Here is a 12,369-nt window from a genome sequence, read left to right on the forward strand (position 1 = left end):
TAATTAAAGAGTGGCTACAGGAATTTCTGGAGAGAGGGGTGCACAGGCAGTGCTTATGATACACATTATACAAAAAACATCGGTAATAAAAAGGACGAGGTCTTAAAAACAAAAGATGGGGAGTTAGGAAGCAAGTTGAAAAGTAGCACCTCAAAGGTATTTCCCATTACTTCCTGTGCACGATTATATTTCCTAGTTCTTCCTAGTTTTTCTTTCTGTGTTGTTTAGTGATTGCTTTAAGAACCTTGCTGATGCTTCCCACATAGATCTGCATTGAAACAAATGATAGGTTAGTGCGCAGAAGAAGAGGCTGCATTGAAACAGATGATAGGTTAGTGGACATTTCAGCTAACCAGCCCATGAAAAATGGATGGGCAACTGTGTATAAGGTTAAGGATGAAAGCCTTTCTTTCATTGCTGAGGAAAAAATCCAGACCAATGTGAATATGAGACCTAGTAAAAAGGGAGGCAGTGGCGTAGTGGTCTGGACATGAGACTAGTAATCCAGAAACTCAGCTAATGTTGTTGGGACCCGGGTTTGAATCCCGCCATGGCAGGTGGCACAATTAGGAATCTATTGATGACCATGGAACCATCGTCAGAGTTACATTGCCAGTTATTAAAGCTATAATGAGGAAGCATATTAGCTCTGGTGATGTGGAATTTGTATGGGTAGAGTTGAGAAAGAGGCAAAGTACATTAATGTGGATTATATATAGACCCCCAAACCATTGTGGTAATGTTGGGAATGGCATTAAACAGGAAATTAGAGATACATGCAATAAAGGAGCATGTGTAATTGTGGGTGTTTTCAATCTGCATGTAGATTGGGCAAATCTAGTCTAAAGATGTGTGGTTTAGGTTGATTGGCCATACTAAAATTGTCCCTTAGGGTCCTGAGATGCGTAGGTTAGAGGGATTAGTGGGTAAATATGTAGGGATATGTGGGTAGGGCCTGGATGGGATTGTGGTCGGTGCAGTCTCGATGGGCCGATGGGCCAAATGGCCTCTTTATGCACTGTAAGACTTATATGATTCTATGAAATCAAATTAATCACAATGCCACAGTAGAGGAATTTTTGAAGTATATACAGGATGGTTGTTTGGACCAATTTGTTGAGGAACCATCCAGAGACCAGGTCATCCTAGTCTGGGTACTGTGTAATGAGAAAGGAATAATTGGCGATCTAGTTGTGGGAGGATCCTTGGGGATCAGCGACCGAAATAAAATAGAATTCTTCGTCATGACAGAGAGTGACATGATTGACTCAAAGACTAAGGTCCTGAATATAAATAAAGTAGATTCTGATCTTATGAGGTGTGGGTTAGCTATGATGGATTTGAAAATGTTACTTAAAGTGATGACAGTAGACAAGCAATGGCAAACATTCAAAGAGTGCATGGGTGAACTGCAACAATTGTCCCTTCCGATCTGGTGCAACAATAAAACAGCGAAGGTGGTCAAACCATGCCTTACAAGAGAAATTAGAGATAGTATAAGATCCAAGGAAGAGGCATATAATTAGGCCCATAAAAGCAACAGACCAAAAGATTGGGAGCAGTTTAGAAATAAGCAAAGGAGGACAAAGGGATTGATTAAAAAGGGGAAAATGGAATATGAGAGCTTGCATAATATATAAAAATGGACTGTAAATATATAGGTATGTGAAAAGAAAAATATTGGTGAAGACAAATGTAGGTCCCTTACAATCAAAAGCAGAAAAATTTATAATGGGGAACAAAGAAATTGTAACCAACTAAATACTTTTGGTCTAGCTTTACAAAGGAGGGCACAATATACAGAAATGTTGGGGAACATAGAGGTTTGTGAGAGGGAATATAAAAGTAGGGAGGTCTTGCTGCGGCTGTATAGGGCATTGGTGAGGCCGCAGCTGGAGTACTGTGTGCAGTTTTGGGCGCCGTACTTACGCAAGGATATTTTAGCCTTGGAGGGAGTGCAGAGGAGGTTTACTAGGCTGATGCCGGAGTTGAGGGGGTTGAGCTATGAGGATAGGCTGAATAGGTTAGGCTTGTACTCGTTAGAGTTTAGAAGAATGAGGGGAGATCTCATTGAGACGTATAAGATGATGAATGGGATGGATAGGATAGAGGTGGAGAGACTTTTCCCGCTCAGACTAGGGGGCATAGCCTCAAGATAAAGGGGGGACGGTTTAGAACAGAGTTGAGGAGGAACTTCTTCACTCAAAGGGTGGTGAATCTCTGGAATTCTCTGCCCATTGAAGTGGTGGAGGCTGCCTCGCTAAATATTTTTAAGACGCGGGTTGATGGGTTTTTGATGAGAGAGGGGATTAAGGGTTATGGGGAGAGGGCGGGAATGTGGAACTGAGCCACGACAGATCAGCCATGATCTTATTGAATGGCGGGGCAGGCTTGAAGGGCTAGTTGGCCTACTCCTGCTCCTATTTCTTATGTTCTTATGAAAAACCAAAGGAAATCAGTATTAGTAGGGAAATGGGGTTGGTGAAGTTGATGGGATTGAAGACGGCTAAATCCCTAGGGCCATCCCAGAGTACTTAAGGAGGTGTGCTTAGAAATTGTTGATGCATTGGTAGTCATCTTCCAAAATCCGATAGACTCTGGATTGGAAGGTAACTAATGTAACACTATTATTAAAAAAGGGAGGTAGAGAGTAAACAGGGAATTATAGACCAGTCAGTCCGACTTCTGAAGCGGGGAAATTGCTAGAGTCCATTATAAAATATTTAATAGCAGAGCACTTGGAAATCAGTGGTAGGATTGGACAGAGACAGCATGGATTCATGAAAGGGAAATTGTGCTTGACAATTATACTGGAATTCTAATACAATTGATGAGGGGGAGCCAGTGGATATAGTTTGTTTGGACTTTCAGAAGGCTTTTGACAAAGTCACACATAAGACACTAACTTATAAAATTAAAGCACATGGGATTGGAGGTAGTGTTTTGAGATGGATAGAAAACTGATTGACAGATAGGAAACAGAGTAGAAATAAACGGTCTTTTTCTAAATGGCAGGCAGTGACTAGTGGGGTGCTGGAGGGATCAGTGCTAGAACCCCAGCTATTATTCCACAATATGTATTGGTTTATTTACTTTATAGCCATTATATGAATGGCTATAGATTGAGAGAGACTGTGACAAAGGGCCATCTGGATTCAAAACATCAACTCTTTTCTCTCATAGAAATCACAGAATCATACAGTGCAGAAAGAGGCCATTCAGCCCATCGAGTCTGCACCAACCACAATCCCACCCAAGCCCTATCCCCATATATTTACCCACTAATCCCTCTAACCTTTGCATCCTGGGATGCTAAGGGCAATTTAGAATGGCCAGTCAACCTAGCCCGCACAGCTTTGGACTGTGGGATGAAACCAGAGCAAACTCACACAGACACAGGGAGAATGTGCAAATTCCACACAGACAATGACCTGAGCCGGGATTCAAACCCAAGTCCCTGGAGCTGTGAAGCAGCATTGCTAACCACTGTGCTACCATGCCAACCTTACAGATGCTGCCAGACCTGCTGAGATTTTCCAGCATTTTTTTCTTTTGGTTTCAGATTGTAGCATCCGCAGTGTTTATATATATATAGATTTGATTTTATTTATTATTGTCACGTATCAGTATACAGTAAAAAGTATTATTTCTTGCACAGTGTACAGAGAAAGCATATTGTACATTGAGAAGGAAAAGAGAGAGTGCAGAATGTAGTGTTACAGTCACAGCTAGGGTGTCGGGAAAGATTAACTTAATACATGGTAGTTCCATTCAAAAGTCTGATGGCAGCAGTTCTTAAGTTTGTTGGTACGTCTCCTCAGACTGTTGTAACTTTTTCCTGATGGAAGAAGGTGGAAGAGAGTCTCAGGTGCCTGGGGACCTTAATTATGCTGGCTGTTTTTGCAAAGCAGCAGGAAGTGTAGACAGAGTCAATGGATGGAAGACTGGGCCTCATTCACGACCCTTTGTAGTTTTTTTGTGGTCTTAAACAGAGCAGGAGCCATATTAAGCTGTGATGCAAGAAAGAATGCTTCCTATGCATCTGTAAAAGTAGATGAGAGTTGTAGGGACCAGGACAGGTTGTTGGTGATTTGAACACAAAGAAACGTGAAGCTCTTGACCATTTCCATTTCGCCCCCGTTGATGTAGATAGGGACATGTCCTCCACGATGCTTCTTGAAGTCAGTGACTATCTCTTTTGTTTTGTTGACATTCAGGGAGAGATTATTGTCATCGCACCAGTTCACCTGATTTAGATGAGGGAACTAAATGTAATGGGCAGAATTCTCTGAGCCCGTCTGTGGCCACCTCACTTCAAGTCAGAATGGAGAATTTGCCGTTCCAGTCAAAACTCTATTCGTTTTCAATGGCACCAGAAAATGTCAGCCGCAAATACAGACCAAGATTTTTGATGAATATCTCCAAACTTGCAGATGACACAAAGCTGGGTGGGAGGATGCAGAAATGCTTCAGTGTGATTTGACAAGTTGAGTGAGTGGGTAAGTGCATGGCAGGTGCAGTATAAGGTGGCTAAGTGTGAGATTATCCACTTTGGTAGCTAAAACAGGAAGGTAGATTTTTATATAAATGGCTATAGATTGAAAGAGGCAAAGGTGCAACAAGACTTTTGTCCTTGTACACCAGTCGCTGAAGTTAAGCAAGCAGGTGCAGCAGGCAGTAAAGAAGGCAAAAGCTATATTGGCCTTCATGGCTAGAGAATTCAAGTGGAGGAACAGGGATGCAATTATACAAGGCCTTGGTGAGACCAGACCTGAAACATTGTGTGCAGTTTTAGTCTCCTTATCAGAGGAAGGATGTTCTTGCCATAGCGGGAGTACAGTTTATCAGACTGATTGCTGGGATGGCAAGTCTGTCGTGTGAGAAGAGATTGAGTGAGTTATGATTATATGATTGGCTAGCTGTAAGAAGACAGAGGGTGTTGGTTGATGGGAAATGTTCATCCTGGAGTTCAGTTACTAGTAGTACACTGCAACGATCTGTTTTGGGGCCACTGCTGTTTGTCATTTTTATAAATGACCTGGATAAGGGCATAGAAGGATGGGTTAGTAAATTTGCAGATGACACTAAAGTTGGTGGAGTTGTGGACAGTGTGGAAGGATACTGCAGGTTACAGAGGGACATAGATAAGCTGCAGAGCTGGGCTGAGAGGTGGCAAATGGAGTTTAATGCAGAAAAGTGCAGGCGATTCACTTTGGAAGGGGTAACAGGAATACAGAGTACTGAGCTAATGTTAAGATACTTGGTAGTGTGGATGAGCAGAGAGATCTCGGTGTCTATGAACATAGATCCCTGAAAGATGGCACCCAGGTTGATAGGGTTGTTAAGGCATATGGTATGTTAGTTTTTATTGGTAGAGGGATTGAGTTTCAGAGCCATGAGGTCACATTGCAGCTGTACAAAACTGTGGTACGGCTGCACTTGGAGTATTGCTTACAGTTCTGGTTGCCACATTATAGGAAGGATGTGGAAGCATTGGAAAGGGTGCAGAGGAGATTTACCAGGATGTTGCTTGGTATGGTGGGAAAGTCTTATGAGGAAAGGCTGAGGGGCTGAGGGACTGAGGCTGTTTTCGTCAGAGAGAAGGTTAAGAGGTGACTTAATAGAGGCATATAAGATAATCAGAGGATTAGATAAGGTGGCCAGCGGGAGCCTTTCTCCTCAGATGATGATGGCTAGCATGAGGGGACATAGCTTTAAATTGCAGGGTGATAGATATAGGACAGATGTCAGAGGTAGGTTCTTTACTCAGAGAGTAGTAAGGGTGTGGAATGCCCTGCCTGCAACAGTAGTGGACTCGCCAACATTAAGGGCATTTAAATGGTCATTGGATAAACATATGGATGATATTGGAATAGTGTAGGTTAGATGGGCTTTAGATTTGTGGTGGGAAGAAAACCATAAAGATGGATACCTGGCATAAAAATAGCTGCCCGGCACACAAAGGGTTAAAAGGCATTAAGCAGACACTGACTTTTAATGCAGCCAGCTACTTGAAATTTAAAACATGCAAGACCGACAGTTATTTGAATTAAACACACAGGGAAGAAATACTGCAGGAAGCCACGCACCTTAAAAGAAAAAGATAGTCCTGGGACAATGGGGTCTGACAGGGAGATTAGCCACAAGTAGGAACAGGAATACATAAATGCAGGAAAACCAATTACTGTATGAATAGATTGAAACTAAGTCATTGATAAAGAGGAAATGTATCCATTCATGGAACAATAAGATCTTGAAATGATCATGTCTGTATCTGTCTATAACGATGTGTTAAATGATCGATCATCTACTTGATTACAACGATGTGTTAATGATGTCCAGTCCATCTATTGTGTAAAAGGTATACAGATGGACCGCTCCTATTATATCATTGAGAGAAGGTAGCTGCCCAATACTGCGGAGTGCCAGTGCCTTTTCTCCACGAAGTTTTGTTAAATAAAACTGTATTGTTGCACCTCCAGTCTGACTCCAATGTGGTAATTTCCTACAACAGATTGGTTTTCACAGGTCAACGCAACATCGAGGGCCGAAGGGCCTTGCTGCACTGTAATGATCTATGTTCTATATTTGCTGGAGTTTGGAAGAATGAAGGAGAATCTCATAGAAACCTATAAAATTTTAATAGGATTAGGCAGGGTAGATGCAGGAAGGATTCCTGATGGTGGGGAAGTCCAGAACCAGTGTAAGGATAGGAGATAAACCATTTAGGACTATGATATGGGAAAAGCTTCTTCACCCAGAGAGTGGTGAGCCTGTGGAATTTGCTACCACAGAAAGCAGACGAGGCCAAAACATTACATGTTTTCAAGGAGTTAGATATAGCTGAAGTGGCAACAGGTTACCATGATCATAATGAATGATGGAGCAGGCAGGTGGGGCAAATGGCCTATTCATAGGGTCATAGAATACCTACAGCACAGTAGGAGGCCATTTGGCTCATCAAGCCTGCACCAACAACAATCCCACACAGGCCCCATCCCCTTAATCCCACGTATTTACCCTGCTAGTCCCCCTGCACTATGGGGCAATTTAGTATGGCCAATGAACCTAACCCTCACATCTTTGGAGTGTAGGAGGAAACTGAAGCACCTGGAGGAAATCCACGCAGACACAGGGAGAACATGCAAACTCCACACAGTGACCCAAACAGAAATTGAACCCAAGTCCCCAGCACCGTGAGGCAGCAGTGCTAACCGCTGTGCCACTGTGCTGCCCTAACAACAATCCTTCCTGCTGCTATTTTCTATTTATACACATATACTGCTATGTTTGACAATTGATCATAAACACAAGTTGCATGTGTGTTGCATAATGCATGTGTGTTGGGGGAGGTGGATTTCAAATAAATCAGTGGAAATATTAACTGCCCATTTTGAGAGCTCTGACGAAGGGTCAATCCAGATTCAAAACATTGGCTCTACTCTCTGTCCACATTTGCTGTCAAACCTGCTGAGATTTTCCAGCACTTTCTGTTTTTGTTTCAGCTTCTAGCATTTGCAGTATTTTGCCCTTATCGAATGAAAGTCTTTCTTGTCACGTTGAAACTTGAGAAGTGCAGGGGAGGTGGGTCCTGGTTTGATTGACAGCCATGATGTGGAGATGCCAGCATTGGACTGGGATTAACACAGTAAGAAGTCTCACAACACCAGGTTAAAGTCCAACAGGTTTATTTGGCAGCAAATGCCACTAGCTTTCGGACCACTGCTCCTTCGTCAGGTGGGTGGGAGTTCTGTCAGTTCTGTTTTATATGCTTTGTTTGTGACCAGAACTCTCCACTCACCTGACAAAGGGGCAAACCCCAAAAGCTAGTGGGTTTACTATCAAATAAACTTGTTGGACTTTAACATAAGAACATAAGAAATAGGAGCAGGAGTAGGCCATCTAGCCCTTCGAGCCTGCCCCGCCATTCAATAAGATCATGGCTGATCTGAAATGGATCAGTTCCACTTACCCGCTTTCTCCCCATAACTCTTAATTCCCTTGTCTATCAAAAACCTATCTACCCGTGACTTAAATATATTTAGCGAGGTAGCCTCCACCACTTCAACGGGCAGAGAATTCCAGAGATTCACCACCCTTTGAGTGTAGAAGTTCCTCCTCAACTCTGATCTAAACTGTACCGCCCCCCCCCCCTTATATTGAGGCTGTGCTCTATAGTCCTGCTATCCTTTCTAAGAGGGAAGAATCTCTCTATCTCTACCCTATCCATCCCCTTCATTATCTTATACGTCCCTATAAGATGTATAAGATAATGAAACTGGTGTTAAGATCTCGCATTGTCATTTGTCAGAAGGTTTTTTCTTTAGCTGCAAATAATCAATGACGGGTGATCATGACAAAAAAAAATTCATGTGCTGATTTGCTTTGGTTGAACAAATAATTTTAATTTTTGTAATACTTTCTTAAAAAAAATCTTTCTAACTTTTTATTTTTCTTCCTTGCATTGCATCAGTGGCTGTTATACCTAATTTGGCTGAAGTATTTTGCAGTGTGTTCCAGGAATGCCTGCATATTGAACTTTATCGTTAGTGTGAGGTGGTGCAGTTTGTCCTGTTTTACATAGTTGCACTTTAATTTTGGTTCGTTAATGGGGCCAGTATTCTTGTTTAGCATTAAGAGTTTCATTTTAATAGCTTTTAATGCTGGGTCTGACCAGTTGAGTCACCCAATCAACTATATTTTGGTGGCTGCACCTGCTTTCTAAATTCCCCTCTGATACTTCCTCTTGCTGCTGACTTTTCTAACTCCCCAGTTCGAAGCTGCTCTTCCTTCTTCTCCCTGCTTTCTCACAAGGATTCAGGAGAGGGAGACAGGAAGCATGAATGTCAGTGAGCTGGAGCTAACTAGGAAGAGTAGCATATTTCTTTAATGTTTCCAAATTTATTTTATTTTAAGTTATTTCATTTCTATATAAAGAACTTAGCAATGTAAATTATTTCAATTTACACAGATTTTTTGATGAAAAATGAACTATGGGACTAAATGCTTGTTGGAATTAGAAAATTAAGTGCACTTAATGTGATGTTATTTGAAGTTGCATTTCAGATTTAATATTGTACATGATATATTTTTAATTCAGTTTGTTTTTGCACATTACAAAAAGAGGGAATGGTAAGTTAATGTCTGAAGAATTCTATTTTGAAACTGCTGACAATCTGTACAGTTAGAGTTTATAGATTCTAAATGGATTGCATTTAAGAATGCTTAAAATGTTAACATTAATCACCATTGACAGTTATTGCAGAGCCATTTGCCTAGGGTCAGGAATCTTTTCTTGATCATTATCTTGTAACCTCTTACTGGAGAGTGTTAGCTTTTGTTAGCTTTGTTCCATTTTAATTTATTACATCCATGTTTGAATTGGATATTTCCAATATAAACATGACATACTAGGTGCAGTCTCATGCTCTTGGTAGTGCTGTGGCGCATCCTGTACCTCACAGTGAAACTCCTGCTGCAATCAGCTCTACCTCTCCACTAAACCAAATGAAAATGTTACATAAAAATATAATTTGAGTTTAAAATGGGGACAGGTACATATGCAATTTATGTTGTTAAGGACATGTCCCATATTGTGATTGTTTTAGCTGTTACATTAGGGGCTCCATGGTGGCACAATGGTTAGCACTGCTGCCTCATAATGCCACAAACCCGAGTTCAGTTTTGGCCTTGGGTGGAATTTGCACATTCTCCCTGTGAGTCTGCCATAGGTTTCCTCTGGGTGCTCTGGTTTCCTCCAGTCCAAAGATATGCAGATAGGTGGATTGGCCATGCTAAATTGCCCTGAGTATTCCCAAAATGTGTAGTTTGAGGAAATTAGGATTGAATGCCTGGGATTACAGGGATAGGGCTTGGGAGGGATGCTCTGTTGGAAGTCTGTGTGGACTTGATGGGCTGAATATCCTCTTTCTATCCTGTGGGGTTTCTGTGATTAATAACCTGGTGCTGAGAGACTTCTTACTGTGTTCTGTCAGGCTCCAGTGAGCAGGAGTTGAGAGTGGGTGGGCCCTGGTAAAAGTCTGACAACACCAGGTTTAAGTCCAACCGATTTATTTGATAGTAAACTCACAAGCTTTCGGGTTTGTGAGCAAATCCCAAAGCAAATCCCGAAAGCTTGTGAGTTTACTATCAAATAAATCGGTCGGATTTAAACCTGGTGTTGTCAGACTTTTTACTGTGTTTACCCCAGTCCAACGCCGGCATAGCCACATCTTGATTGACAACTCCAGGGAGCAGAGGGTGGGCCTGGGATTTGATTGACAGCTTCAGGGGGTTGGGCCCAGGGTTTGATTGACAGCTCTAGGGAGCGGGGGTGGGCCCGGGGTTTAATTGACAGCTCCAGGGAGCAGGGGGTGGGCCCTGGTTTGATTGACAGCTCTAGGGGGCAGGGGGCGGGCCCGGGGTTTGATTGACAACTCTAGGGAGCAGGGGGTGGGCCCGGGGTTTGATTGACAGCTCTGGGGAGCAGGGGGTGGGCCCGGGGTTTGATTGACAGCGCCAGGGAGCGGGGGGGGTGGGCCCTGGTTTGATTGACAGCTCTAGGGAGCAGGGGCTGGGCCCGGGGTTTGATTGACAGCTCCAGAGAGCAGGGGTGGGCCCGGGGTTTGATTGACAGCTTGTGAGCAGGGGGCGGGCCTGTGGTTTGATAGACAGTTCCTGAGAGCAGGGGGCAGGCCCGGCGTTTGATTGACAGCTCCAGTGAGTGGGGGGTGGGCCCTGGTTTGATTGACAGCTCTAGGGAGCAGGGGATGGGCCCGGGGTTTGATTGACAGCTCCAGAGAGCAGGGGTGGGCCCGGGGTTTGATTGACAGCTTGTGAGCAGGGGGCGGGCCTGTGGTTTGATTGACAGCTCCTGGGAGCAGGGGCGGGCCCGGGGTTTGATTGACAGCTCCTGGGAGCGGGGGCGGGCCCAGGGCTTGATTGATAACTCCTGGGAGCAGGGGGCGGGCCCGGTGTTTGATTGACAACTCTAGAGGGGAGTTGCTAGACTGAGGTAGATCGCGCATGTGCGTTGCAGAAGGCCTGGAGGCGATGTTTTCGAGGGCGGGGCCTGGGAGCAGGGCTGTTCTGAGGCTTATTTATCAGCTGCCTCTAGCAGCCGGGCCACTGCGGGGAATTGTTAACGGTAATGTAGCGAAGGCGATTGATTTTTTTTCATCATTAAAAACCTTTTTCTGTTCAGAGTGTGTTTTGATTTTAGCGGCTTGAGGAACTAGGGTAGGGCTTGGTGTTCTCACCCCTGACTCCCCACAGGGGACCCTGCCACTCTGCAGGCTTCTGTCCCCAGTTAGAGAAACTTTACTCTGACTTGGACCATTAGTGGGCGAGACTGACTCTTTTCGTTCTTGCAAATAGTGTTGTTTGTAATTCTGCTTTATACTGTTGCTAGAAGAAATATCACCACATCAGTCAAATCTGTTTTCTATATTGCTGGATTTTTTTATTGAAGTTTATTTATTATTAATCACAAGGCTTACATTAACACTACAATGAAGTTACTATGAAATTCCCTGAGTCGCCACGTTTCGGTGCCTGTTTATGTTCAATGCATTTCATAGAATCATAGAAACCTAACAGTGCAGAAAGGCCATTTGGCCCATCAAATCTACACTGACCACAATCTCACCCAGGTCCTATCTCCATGTCCCTACATATTTACCCACTGATTCCTCTAACCGATGCATCTCAATATACTAAGGCAATTTTAGCACAGCCAATCAACCTAACCTGCACATCTTTGGACCGTAGGAGGAAACCAAAGCACCTGGAGGAAACCCATGCAGCCATGAGGAGAATGTGCAAATTCCACACAGACGGTGACCCAAGCTGGGAATTGAACCCAGGTCTGTGGAGCTGTGAAGCAGCAGGGCTAACCATTGTGCTACCGTGCTGCCCCAACTACTGTGCTGCCAGCATGTCTTTCAGATTGATTTAATTTATTGTCATGTGTATTATTGAAAACTATTGTTTATTGTGTGCTATACAGACAAATCATACGTTCATAGAGAAGGGAATGTAGTATTACACTCATAGCTAGAGTGTAGAGAAAGATCATCTTAATGCAAGATAAGTCCATTCAAAAGTCTGACAGAAGTAGAGAAGAAGCTGTTCTTGTGTCAGTGGGTACATGGCCTCAGACTGTTGTATCTTTTTCCTGAAAGAAGGTGGAAGAGAGAATGTTTAGGATGCGTGGGGTCCTTAATTACGTTGGCTGCTTTGCTAGGCAGTGGGAAATGTAGACAGTCAATAGATGGAAGGCTGGTTTGCGTGATGGATTGGGCTACATTCATGACCTTTTGTAGTTCCTTGTGGTCTTGGGCAGAGTAGGAGCATGCCAAGCTGTGATAC

At 43.4% G+C, this 12,369-nt stretch overlaps 1 protein-coding gene across 3 annotated transcripts in view; it reads left to right on the plus strand.

Annotated features, from left to right (window-relative positions):
* Window positions 1-59: 59 nt before the first annotated feature.
* tmlhe (trimethyllysine hydroxylase, epsilon) overlaps window positions 60-12,369 on the plus strand; it is a 33,882-nt gene continuing 21,572 nt past the window's right edge. Inside the window, exons 1-2 of one of the 3 annotated variants that reach the window (XM_080187662.1) lie at window positions 11,055-11,146; window positions 11,770-11,864. The gene's annotated coding sequence lies outside the window, so the exon portion shown is untranslated. Of the gene's footprint in view, window positions 157-11,054; window positions 11,147-11,769; window positions 11,865-12,369 lie in introns of those variants that run through there. The other 2 variants (XM_080187664.1, XM_080187663.1) reach the window with 2 other exon arrangements.

Source organism: Carcharhinus amblyrhynchos, chromosome 4, assembly GCF_965287045.1.
Source record: "Carcharhinus amblyrhynchos chromosome 4, sCarAmb.v2.hapA, whole genome shotgun sequence".
Taxonomy (NCBI): Eukaryota; Metazoa; Chordata; class Chondrichthyes; order Carcharhiniformes; family Carcharhinidae; genus Carcharhinus; species Carcharhinus amblyrhynchos.